Source organism: Lactuca virosa, chromosome 2 (genome assembly GCF_052849685.1).
Source record: "Lactuca virosa cultivar CGN04683 chromosome 2, Lactuca_virosa_CGN04683_v6, whole genome shotgun sequence".
Taxonomy (NCBI): domain Eukaryota; kingdom Viridiplantae; phylum Streptophyta; class Magnoliopsida; order Asterales; family Asteraceae; genus Lactuca; species Lactuca virosa.
The window spans coordinates 178,010,104-178,023,118 of record NC_136427.1 but is presented as its reverse complement, the minus strand read 5'-3'; the positions used below and the strand labels follow the sequence as shown (position 1 = coordinate 178,023,118).

The window sequence follows — 13,015 nt, the reverse complement described above, 5'->3', positions numbered from 1 at the left end:
ATTATCAAATTTTGATATAATTGGAGCTTTAGAATGTTATGGTTTCCAGCATGTTGTTAAGGTTCTTCAAGTCTTTAAACTTCAAGGCTTTTTGGGGACAATTTGTCTGCAAGATAAAAGTTTGAAGGGTTTGTCAACGTAAGTTTATTACTCTCGCAAATTTCCTTATTTTCAGAATATTGTAGTGCACACCATGTGTTTGATAAAAGTTCCCTATGTAAATTATCTGTTTGGAAAGAGAGATTCTTCTCTAAACTCTAGCTATTATGTCAAACACTCTGAAAACAAGTCATTTTGTCCATGTCATGGATTTAAACCTTTTTATTATTAATGATGGAAATTAGAGCATTCGCTGTTCATGTCATGGATTCTACAGGTTTTTTAGGATATTGGCAAACAAAATATGTGTGAGGATAGCAACGTTAAAACCAGGATTCTATTTTTTGGGCCTCTCTTTGTAGCTTCAAATAACTATACCAAAGAATACTTGTAGAACTATCCATCTATCCAGGTATTCTAATTGATGAACCTATGTATCTTTCATTTGATAGGTTAATGATCGTCTATTTGATACTGCACCTAACTTATTGGCAACTTGTATTTACAATTTGTAATGTGGTTTTTAATGTAATGTTTTTTGTTAGTAAAATGTATTTTTAGTTTAAAATTATGTTTTTTTAGTTTATAATTATGGTTTTTAATGAGTCGATTATTGTAGTGATTCAACAACATGATTATTAAAAGGAAATGTTTTTTTAATTTTTGAGCTAGTTAAATGCAAGATATACATGCTTATTATAACATCCTACTTTCATTTTGTCTTACTTATAGCGTTGTACTTTAAAAAATGTTCTCAGTTATGGCATAATAAACAAATACATGAAAGTACATTGCTATGTTTGTATTTTTTTTATCATTGATTATGGTGTGTTAAACAGAATCAATTGGCGGCCTTTGATTCAAAACTCAAATTGAAGAACACGGGTCGGCCTTTATTGACTCGACTCAACTCACCCGATAAATTGCAAAGTAATCCACCAAATAATTCTCAGTTTTATGTTTGTAAGCACCTAGTTCGACATTTGTGGTTGACAATTTTAATATGTATTATTAGACACATTTAATGTAGTACTAGACAATGTTAGTAATATGTATTTGTATTTGATATTTTTTCTAAGTTTATTAGTTTTATTGTACGTTTACTTGTTTTGTGGTTGAATTTCACTATTATTATAAGTTTAATGTAATGTTTTTTTTAATATTTTGGATAGAAAAAACTGGATTTTTTTTATAATTTTTTGCTGTTTTTTATTTAAAAAAATAAAAATTAATTACCTACGGATTACCTACGGAAAATACGTAGGTAATGTGAGCCGTAGGAAATCCGTAGGTAATAAAGTCAATGTTAGTCAAAGTGGGCTCCGTTAGTAATCCGTAGCAAATCCGTAGCTATGTATTTTCGTAGCTATTCCATAGGAAACTTGTCAACTTTAGTCAAACTTGACTTCCGTCGGTAATCCGTAGGCATTCCGTAGCAATTAGTATCCGTAGCTAATCTGTAGGTATTATACCTACGGAATAGGCCGTAGCTATTCCGTAGCTACTCCGTAGCAAATCTGTAGGTATAATTTTCCCACAGGCATTTATGCTACAGGCCATTATCCGTAGCAAATCCGTAGGTATTGCCTTATACCTACTGAATACCTACGGATTGTGCCGTAGCTATTTCCCTATTTTTCTAGTAGTGTATATATATATATATATATATATATATATATATATATATATATATATATATATATATATATATATATACAAGGTTGTAAAAATCGTTTGACGGTAGGTCGACGGTCGACTGGTGTTAAGGGATTAATCGGTTTTGGCGGGGATTAATCGGGGACTATAGATTATTAATAAAATATTAAAATTAATTAAATATTAATATATCTTAAGAAAAACAAGTATTTCAAAATTAGAAAATAAGAAAATTTGTAATTTGGAAATTTAGAAATACGAAAATATGAACATTTTGGTATAATATTTGAAATTTTGAAAATTTGAAAATTTTGGAATAAAAAAAATGTTGGTTTTTTGAATTTTTTTTTAAATTTTTAAATTTTTTTTGACCTTTTTTGACTTTGTTTTGACTTTTTTCGACTTTGTTTTTTACTTTTGTTGACTTTTGTTGATCGATTAATCCAGCCAAGGCCGATTAATCCCGCCAAACCCGATTAATCCTAAATTTCCGATTAATGTCCTAATCCTCGACGGTTGGAGAACGCCAAGCGATTAATCCACGATTAATTGCCGATTAATCCCGATTTCTACAACCATAATATATATATATATATATATATATATATATATATATATATATATATATATATATATATATATATATAACGGTTTTTTTTAATAGCAAGTACACAATGACTTACAGATGATAACTTAGATTCATAAATGGATCTGTATTCCCAAGATTAGGCATTCGATATATTGAAAAAAACTTGAAAACCTACTTAAGAAAAAATGAATACATAACTTACCATGAGCATATTATTTTTATGGTGAAGTCTCTACATTTTCACATTCTTCTTGGTATTTAAAGCATATCAAGTGTTTGCTTTTTGAAGCTCTCAATCAATTATTGAATTTATATTGAGGCAGTGAAGTATTACCATGAAACGAGTAGACGCTTTGGAAAAAGTAAAATTAAAAAGGTTAAAATGATCTTCAACTTCGATCTTGTCAAAATATGCCTGTAAATATTTTTCAAAATCATCTCTGATATATCTAATGATTCTATCGTTTAAGAAAATAATTTATATAATATTAGATAAAAAGAAAAATATTACATTACATACCAACTATAGACGTAATTAAAGAAATGTGCCATATGTGTGAGCATGAAACCCTCTGTAGGCCCATTTACTACTAGAAGGATTAGGGTGTTGGCGAAATAGCTAGAACATGACATGTCAGCAGTATCTTTTAAGAAAATGACAAAAATTGGAAAAGATGACTACTTACCGTTCCCATGTGGCACCATAAAATGGAACACCTGAAATCACCCAAAACCAAAATGTATTTCTTCCACACATAACAGTGCTTCTAAATGCCAAAGCCTCCAACTAAATCAAAAATCAAGAAATTATAATCTGAAAAGATCATTTAAGAAAGGAGTAGAAGAATTGAGAATTAAAGAGAACATACAACACACACAAGTGCATCGCATCCATGATCAAAAAGTTCTCTTATGGAATAGAAGAACTTGTCCTTCTAGCTTGTTTTCCATCAACATCATCAAAGGTCTAGTATGAAGATTGAGAAATTTGGAAGTAAATCAATGAAGAATTATACCAAAAGTTATTAGAACTGATTTTGAAGTTAATATATCTAAAAGGAACCTGATACAAGAAGAGAAGTAGTCCATGGGCAAAATGAACCCATATTAGTGGAGCAGAATCCGAATGTGGTGAACATATCTGTTTAAGTAAATGTGATAAAATATGAAGAAAAATTATGTAACGTCCCAAAAATTATGATAAAAAATTTCATTTTTCAAAACCATTTTTATAAACAATAAGTCATATAAAACATTATTTCCAAACATAGTTATAAAACCAGAGTATCCAAAAACATCTCTCAACATAAATCCAAAGGATGATATGTACAATCACGCCTTCGCCTTGCCCCGATCATCTGATGTACCTAAAACCATGAAACCAAACTGTAAGCCAAAGCTTAGTGAGTTCCCCCAAAATACCCCACACAACAAAACATATACGAACATGCATGATGGGTCCACAATTATTGGACTAGATTATCCCCGAGCCCACATCATGAGACTAGATTGCCCTTCCCCGGCCCGTAGCCCATGACTAGCTTGTTCCCGAGCCCACATCATAAGACTGGAATGCCTTTCCAGACCCTCAGCTTATGACTGGCTTGCTCCCAAGCCCACAATATAAGACTGGAATGCCTTTCCCGGCCCTCAGCTTATGATTGGATTGCTCTTATGTTTGTTGGCGTACAACACAAAGCAGTACCGCCTTAACCCTACCACACTATGTCGACATATGCAATAGATAAATATATAAACAGCAAGTACATGTAATCATACAGATCTACCAATCTAATAGATCACTACCACATAGCATCATTCTATACACAAGGATGTATAACAACACAACCTAGTGGGTCGACATTAGTTCCTTCGACCCACGAGTACAGTGAGGAAAACTCACCTAAACTACTCATCAGAAGCTTAATAGCTACCTCAGCAACAAAACAACCAACTCAAGCTTCCTAAATCCAAACCGAAACCAATCCTTAGTCAAATACTCAATTCTACCCAAAATATTAAACTTGTCAAAAAGTAAACGGTCAGCTTAGTCAAAGTCAATGTCACGTCGTGACCATTCCTTGGTCACGTCGTGAGAATGCAACAACAAAACAATCGTGATTTTGGGCACCGTCACGTCGTGACACATCCTATGTCATGTCGTAACTTCTGGTCAGAAGGCCAAAATCTTCATTAAGTGCTTAATTTCTTCAGACCAAGGCCCATAAACTCATATCTAGTTATTAAATAGCTTCATAATGGATAAAGTTTCCAACTTTATCCATTAGGATGGTCCAAACAACCAAGATCTAGTCTTTAAGTCTCAAAGGAACCAAGAATGCATCTTTCTCAGCTAAATTCATCAAGTCCAAGTCTCCAACATTCAGATCTGAATCAACATGATGCATAGATGGATAAAGTTTCTAACTTTATCCATAATAATGTCTCAAGCTTTCAAGATCTAAACTTTAATACAAAAAAATGACCTAAATGACTAAGATAACTTGCATGGCTGAAAGGAGAGGCAAAAGATCAAAACTTTCCTAGTTTATGAGGTCCAAGAAAACATTCTAAACTGATCAAAAGGTGTTAGAGTCCAGATATGAAACATACAATGTTCTGGGACCTAGGAGAGTAATAAAGTTGCAAACTTTATCCTCAACTCTCACTCAAAACTCGTTAGAAATGGACCAAAACACCAAATACACTTAGATCCAAGGTGGCATGCAATAAATCTTGGAACTTTATAACTTACAAAGGTCTAGAAAGTAGATGAAAGTTAAGATCTTCAATTGCCAAGCTTCAAGGATCAATCTTGAATGAAAAAATTGATCCAAAACCACCAAAAGCTAAGTGAGCACAAAATTAAGATTACTCTAAATAATAGATTTGAATAAAAATTCAAAAATCTCGTTCATGCATTTTTATCAAGCAGTTGGTGTACATCATGAAACTTACTTTCATATCTCATAACCAACAGGGTGGGTATAACCGAAGAGTTTTCTTGAGGTACCATGGAGGCAAATGAAGTACTTGGAATAGAAGACATCATCTCATCTGAATTAACTAAACATAAATGGGTACTGATGAATAAATCGATGCCAGAATAAAAGAAGATTAGTGAATTTCAAGAGTTCATACCTTGCTAATGTCTTGTCCAAAATAAACAGAACCTAATCGATTTTAAGCGAGGGGAAGAGAGAAGAAGCTGGCAAGGCAAGGAGGATGATAGTTTTCTTTGCATAGTCTTTGTCATATCATCCCGTCTAAGTACCACATAGCAAAACGTAGCAACGGAAAAGCTAACCGTGGATGCAGAATGCATCTATGTTGGTGGAAATTAGAACTGCTATAGAATTATGATGGAGATTAAGGAACATGAATAGGATAGAGTGAATAAAGATCAGAGAGGGTGTAACGACCCAAAAATCAAGGGTAAAAATTTCATTTTTCAATACAGTAAAAACACATATATCTTTAAATCCAAACAATTCCAAAAACATGATTAATTAAAAACATTCATCAGAGTTCGTCCCAAAAACCACATATTGCGGAAAAGACGAGTGTGTGTGCTGCGATCAAGTCGAGACCTTCCTTTCCAAACCGGTGATACCTGAAACCATAAACAAAACTGTAAGCATGAAGCTTAGCGAGTTCCCTATAGCATACCCTACATAATCCACAGAATCCACATAACCGCATAAACCATATCAATCACATAGGCCATATCAATCACATAAGCAATATAAGCCATGCATAGGATGTCGTGGAAACCCTCCAGGGTCTTACACACATACTCACATAAACTGTACCAACTACACAAGTCATGCGTATAACATATAGGGATGCCCTAGAAACCCTCCAAGGTCTTACTCTGGGTGCCCTGGAAATCCTCCAGGGTCTTAGCCCATTGCCATGGGAACCCCCACATGGTCTTCACTAACTACCAATCAAACCATACATACAAATATATGAGCTAAACATACAAACGTATAAGGATGCCCTGGAAACCCTCCAAGGTCTTATATCGGGTGCCATGGGAACCCCCACATGGTCTTAACTAAGGACGCCATGGAAACCCTCCAAGGTCTTAAACCCTAGTGCCTCGGGAACCCCCCGAGGTCTTTACCTAGGATTCCATGGAAACCCTCCAAGGTCTTAAACCTAAATTCCCCGGGAACCCCCCGAGGTCTTCCATGCAAGTATCACAAAGACAACTAGCATACCAAATATCATACAATCAACTAGCATACAACATATAACTAATTGTCGTGGGAACCCTCGCATGGTCTTCACATAAATACATAATGTATCAATAACATATTCCCAATAATCATCACAACTAAATAAATGGGCCGGACTTGGTGCCTTAGACCCATTTGTATGGTGAGGAGACTCACCTGGCACTACTGAAGTCGTGCGGATAAAACTCTCATTGCTGGTTGATAGATTCCCAAACTGTCAACATCACAATGACACCCAATTAATAATTGGGTTCCAATGCATAACCACAACTCCATACTTGGGGTAAGGAGACTCTCTTACCCCTAACCTAGTTTGGTTCAAAACAAAGGCCCAAACTCATACTCTGAAGCCTAAAGCCAAATAATCAATCAAGGCCCAACATATGGCCCAATTTTCCAAATTGGGCCCAAACCTCTATATGGGCTTATTATAAGGTCCAACCATTTATTTTAGTCCAAACACTTGGCATTCTGATGGCCCAATATCTCATAATCATCAAGGCCCAATTATGGCCCACTTATGGCCCAATTTTCCAAATTGGGCTCAAGCCTTTCCAATGGGACTTATCCTATGGCCCAACGATTTCCTTAGTCTATAAGCATGTTCCCCATTTGGCCCACAAAGTCCCATATCAAGTCAGTCCAAGAAGTGGCCCAATAAGAACCCAAACCCAATTAGGGTTTTTCACATAAAATGACGATTAGGGTTAAGTGTTCCTACTTAACCCATTAAGTACTTAATCCATTACGTCCAATATTTCCTTAAGTTAATTGCAAAGAATCATTAATTAATATTTTAAGTCTAGTAAATAATTCCAGGGCGGGTCTCGATCAATTCCCAAAATTAGAGTTTCATGACATTAGGGTTTTCCAAACCCTAATTAGGGTTTCCAACCCAAATAATCAATCAATTAGGTCCAAAGATTAAGGTTTAGACTGATTAGGGTTTCACTGAGTTGAGCACCACCCACTGCCACCTCGAGCGGCGGTGGTCGACGGTGGCACACGACGGCAGCCACCACCTCACGGTGGTGGTTATGATTCTAAATCAAGGCACATTAAAACATTCCAAAAAGCAATCCAACCATACACAAGAGAACACTGCCACCCAAGGTCGTGGCTGGTGGCCGCAGAATGGCAGCGTGAGGTGGCAGCCACCACCTCACGGTCGTGGTGACGGTTTTTTCTGGCCAAAAATCCGATTACACAAATTAATATCTCAAAATAAACACACACACACACACACACAATATAACACACACGCACACACATGCAGTAACTCGTGTGCACAACCACCCAACACGGCGGTTGGTGGCGGCAGGAGGCGGCAGGAGCGTAGAAATGGCGACAGCCACCATGGTTGGCTGCCATGGTGGTCGTTCTCGGTTCTCTAGCCAACGAGCACACTCTCCATGATCAGCAACACCAAAATACACACACCTACTTGCAACGCACGGGCTGAAATGTGACAACCCGAATCTTTTTCCGTTAATGTTAGCCCGATTCCTCTAATAAAATTTGAATTTTATTGAGTTCCGTCAAATTCCTTTGGTTTGGAAAATCATTTATTTATATAATTGAAATTTATATATAATTCGGAACCGAAATCACGCGAAAAACCCGAGTTTCCTTTGAAAAATCAATAGTTTTCGGCCTGAGTGATGTTCACGGCCGTAAACCCGTTTACGGTCAGCGACAGGTGGCCCCCACCACCGACCATGGAACCCCCCCTATAAATATGAGCATCTACCCCTCATTTACACTTTTCTGGCCGAAAACTCTCCCACTCTCTCTCTCTCTCTCTAACCACTTAACCGTAAACACCAAAACACCTTCTTTTCTTCCGAAAATCATCAAGAATCATCTTTGGAGGTTGTTTTGGAGCATCTAAAACGCGTTTTTCATCGAATCCAACATCATTGTTCTTGAGTTCACGACTGTACACGCTTCAAATCTTCAAATCTTCAAGGACCGCAAACCGTTTACGACCGTACACCCTTCAAATCTTCAAAGTTCCTTCAAGAACACCATTCACGACCGTAAACCCTTCAAGGGGCTGTTCACGGTCGAGAACCGTTTACAGCCGTAATCCCTTCACGGCCGCAAAACCCTTCTTAAGTGGTGAACTTGGCTGAAAACCCACTTTCCTCGATTCAATCGAGTCCCGGTAACATTCCTAAACCGAAAACAATTGTTTTTCTAACACTATAAATAATGGTTTCGCTAATAAAATAGAATTATGTATTTAATTGTTGATTAGGATCCCGTTAAGTACCGCGTGCATCCAACCAAGGGTTTTCACTCCCAGTCTCGATATCCGACTAATCACACGACCAACAGTGAGTTTATACCCCTATGCTTTTACTATTTTAACGTTTTCAGGGGGAGAGTACAAGCCAAACACAAATGATTTTGTGAATTTATACAAAAGGATTTCAACATGTTTAAAACTGATGCAATTGATACAACCATAAGGTTTCCACATTTTTATAAAATATTTATGTTGAGTTATGAAGTGTTGCGTCATTGGGCCTTTTGTCTAGGTCTATTGTGTTCTCGTTTTTGGGCCTGTCCAGTCGTATTACATTTATTAGGGTTTACTTTATATAGTGCATGCGTGCACCTTAGTATGTATGCTTTTGATAGTTGATTCTCTTTGATCGTATTGTAACCCTAGCACACCTCTATAGTAGCAATTCTTCATAGAGTTCTTCTGAGGTCGTGGCTTATTAATCATTCGACATAAGCCTTGATTCATCTAGTGTTCTTATTTTTACTATTTTAACGTTTTCAGGGGGAGAGTACAAGCCAAACATAAATGATTTTGTGAATTTATACAAAAGGATTTCAACATGTTTAAAACTGATGCAATTGATACAACCATACGGTTTCCACATTTTTATAAAATATTTATGTTGAGTTATGAAGTGTTGCGTCATTGGGCCTTTTGTCTAGGTCTATTGTGTTCTCGTTTTTGGGCCTGTCCAGTCGTATTACATTTATTAGGGTATACTTTATATAGTGCATGCGTGCACCTTAGTATGTACGCTTTTGATAGTTGATTCTCTTTGATCGTATTGTAACCCTAGCACACCTCTAAAGTAGCAATTCTTCATAGAGTTCTTCTGAGGTCGTGACTTATTAATCATTCGACATAAGCCTTGATTCATCTAGTGTTATTATTTTCATTGTGTTCTTGATTTATCTGTTTAAGAATCTTATCGATCTAAACGTTTTAATCTCATCAATTGGAATGAGAGCAGGAGGTTGTGTAAATCATACGTATATCTTCTATTTGAAGAATATTTTTAGGGTTTCCGCTTTTATTGAATCTATTGAGTCGTTATCTCTTCATTGACGTTGTTCATAGATCTCCATATTACCCTAATACCGGTTTACAAGTCTGATTCTTGACAGGTAAACAAATCAAGTCATATGTCTCACAACGACTCTCAAACCAATCCCATTAACATCTCCAACAACATTGGTTCGACTACAAGGATTCCGATCTTGTATACTCAAGAGTATGAAGGCTGGGCTCTTCACTTTGAAGATTATGTTCTTGGTTTCAGAGGACAACGGGTATTTAATATGGGAGGCAATTACTGTGGGTCTTTTTTCTCATACTGGAACCGAAAGAACCATTAAGACTCAAAAAGAGTATAATCAGCTGATGATTGACGTGAAAGATGTTACTCAAGACAAGAAGGACAAGCTACTTAGCAACATAAAAGCAATGAGGATGATCAGATTCGCTTTACAATCTGACACCTTTCGTCTGGTGAGTGCATGTACTACTGCAAAGGAGATTTGGGACCGGCTTAAGGAGTAATATTCCACCGATGAGGATCTCGAACATTCTACTCAAACTCTTCTGCTTTCAGAGTTTGGTGACTTCAAGCAAAAGCAAGATGAAAGTCTCATTCAAACATTCGATCGTTACAACCATCTTCTCAGCAAGATGATAAAGCATGGAATTGGCAGAGAGGTGATCGAGCAGAAAGTCAACTTTATGAATGGTCTAAGGCCAGAATGGATGGCTGTGGTTTCAACTGTTAAAGCTCATGAACAGTTTAAATCCTATTCGTTGGCGAAGCTCGTGGGAATTCTCAAGTCTCATGAAAGTGTTGTGACCAAGGAAACGAAAGTAGTTTCCGGAATGGGATCATTTGCTCTTATCTCAAAGGGTAAGAATTTGATTGAATAAGAAACAGAGTCTAACCTTTCTGAATGTGATCTGACAGATGAAGAATATGCACTGATGGTATCCAATCCCAAGCGGTTTGCAAGAAAGAAGTTCCCAGCCAAGAACCGAAACTGGCAGGGAAGCTATAGTTCAGAGAAGGCGAAAGAGGAGATTAAAAGTGCTCCTCAGAAAGAAGAGGAAAAGAAAGAGAGAAAACTTGTGGGTGACTCAGGCTATGACTGCAATTATTGTCATGGCAAAAACCATCTAGCAAAGGAATGCATGTTAAGAAGAATGAATGAGAAGAAAGAGGATGAAGACGATGAAGCTTACCATACTCGTAAGCTTGAAGAAGCCAAGAAAAAGAAGTCTAACGATAAATCCATGCCTGTGTTACTTGTGCAGGAAAATGTTGAAGAAAACGAGTTCGGTGGAGTAGAGGTCTGGTCTACTGATTCGGAAGATGAGGAAGTACGCAAGCCCACTCATGGCAGGGAATTCGTAGCGAAAGAAGAAGGTTCTGGTTTGGCAGGAAAGTGTCTGATGGTGATGTCTGGAGTGTTACAAATGAGAGGTTACACTACAGATGGCGGGGATGATGAAGCGAAAGAGAGGGAGGATAGATGCTTCACAGCGAAACCGGTTGGAGAACAGATCAACAAATGTGATCAGTTGATCAAGAAGGTAAATTCTATCCTTGAAACACTCAAAATACCTGTTTCTAACTATGAAAAGGAATTAAATGATTTAAAATCTTAATTTTCTAGTCTAAGTGGTAGCCTAGAACAAACTCGCCTCACAAATGCTAACCTAACTGGTCAAATTAGCAGGGTGTCGTCCAAGAGTGATGGGCGAAGGATATGGATAGAGCAGAAGGAGTTAGAGTTGGTTAGGGCAAGAGACGAATTGATATATTTGCAACGAGACAATTTGAAAATTTTGAAACAAATGAATATTTTTTGTTTAATTGCTAAGCGTCTTTATACAAATATTACTCAGTTGCATCTAGATTGCGATATTGGCAAAAAGATTCACAAAATGATTTTGCCTTTTCTTGAACTAAAGGAAGACGAAATAGATGTTGATTGTTATAACTGTGAATCAATTGTCTCATCAGAAGAAACCATTGATGCCTATAGGATTAGTCTGGACAAAATCGAGTCCTTTATTAAGTCAAAAGACCACAAGGACATGCTTAAAAAATTATTGGACGAAAATGACAAGTTGAAAATTAAGACCGAAATCGTACAAATTTTTGATTCATTGAGTACCAAGTTAAGTTCAGAAAACAAGATTGATGCCGACAATACTTCTGAATTTGACGATGACAATGATATGAGTGAAATTTTTGTAGATGACGTGGTTGATTGTTCTGAATTTGTTAAAACCGAACCCGAACCCGAACCAGCAAAAGTCCTTATATCTGAAAACTCTGTTGAGTTTGCTCGATCGTCTAAAGACCAGAACAAAGTTCTGAAAGAAAAGGCAGTGGTATACCGAAAGGTACAAACTGTACCGAATCAAGTGTACGCCACCACTAGAGTTACCAAGAAGCACACTATTGAGCTAACTTCCTTGGTAAATGAAGATAATGCTGATGGCTGTGATGAGTACTTTTGGTCTGCCCCGATTGATAATGCAGATGAAACAAAAGGATTATCAGAACGAACCTCTTGGAGGGTGAAAGGCAGATATGTGGCTGAACCAATCAATAAGCCATCTAACTTCGCTAAAGCAAGTACAAGTGGTACTAAAGAAGCTGAAAGCAAGACCAAACGAACAAGCGAATCTCAGTCAGTAAGGAAGGAAACTCATGCAAGGAAACCGAAACCGAATGTGAATATTCACAAATCTTCCAAGCAACTTGCAGAACAAAAGTGTCAACGAAACAGGAGATATCAGAAGAATCTCAACAAAAGGAAGCAGTTTTGGCAATCCCAGAACTCTAACTATGTGCATAAAGAAAAGTCTTCCTGTCAAAGAGCGAAAGCAAATTCGCAGGCGAAACCCAAGCAGTGTTTCATTGTCATTCTTGTGCTTCACAGAAACAAAAGGGACATCTCACTCACAGGTCATCATCACCAAGAAAGTTCACCGCGAAAAAACAACCATCCTCGCTCTCAACCGAATCAAACTCCTCTCAAGGATGTTAAAGGAAAGGGAAAGCTCGTCTCCGATTCAAAAGAGAAAATAAAGAAGACGACTACTAACCCTAGGAAGGATACGAAAGGATTTGTTAAG

General features: G+C 36.9%; 1 long non-coding RNA gene across 1 annotated transcript; it reads left to right on the top strand.

Annotated features, from left to right (window-relative positions):
* Positions 1–1,016, top strand: LOC145156639 (uncharacterized). The gene is made up of 3 exons (XR_013736836.1): positions 1–138; positions 377–511; positions 939–1,016. It is a non-coding gene; the product is annotated as an uncharacterized LOC145156639 (long non-coding RNA).
* The last annotated feature ends 11,999 nt before the right edge of the window (positions 1,017–13,015 follow it).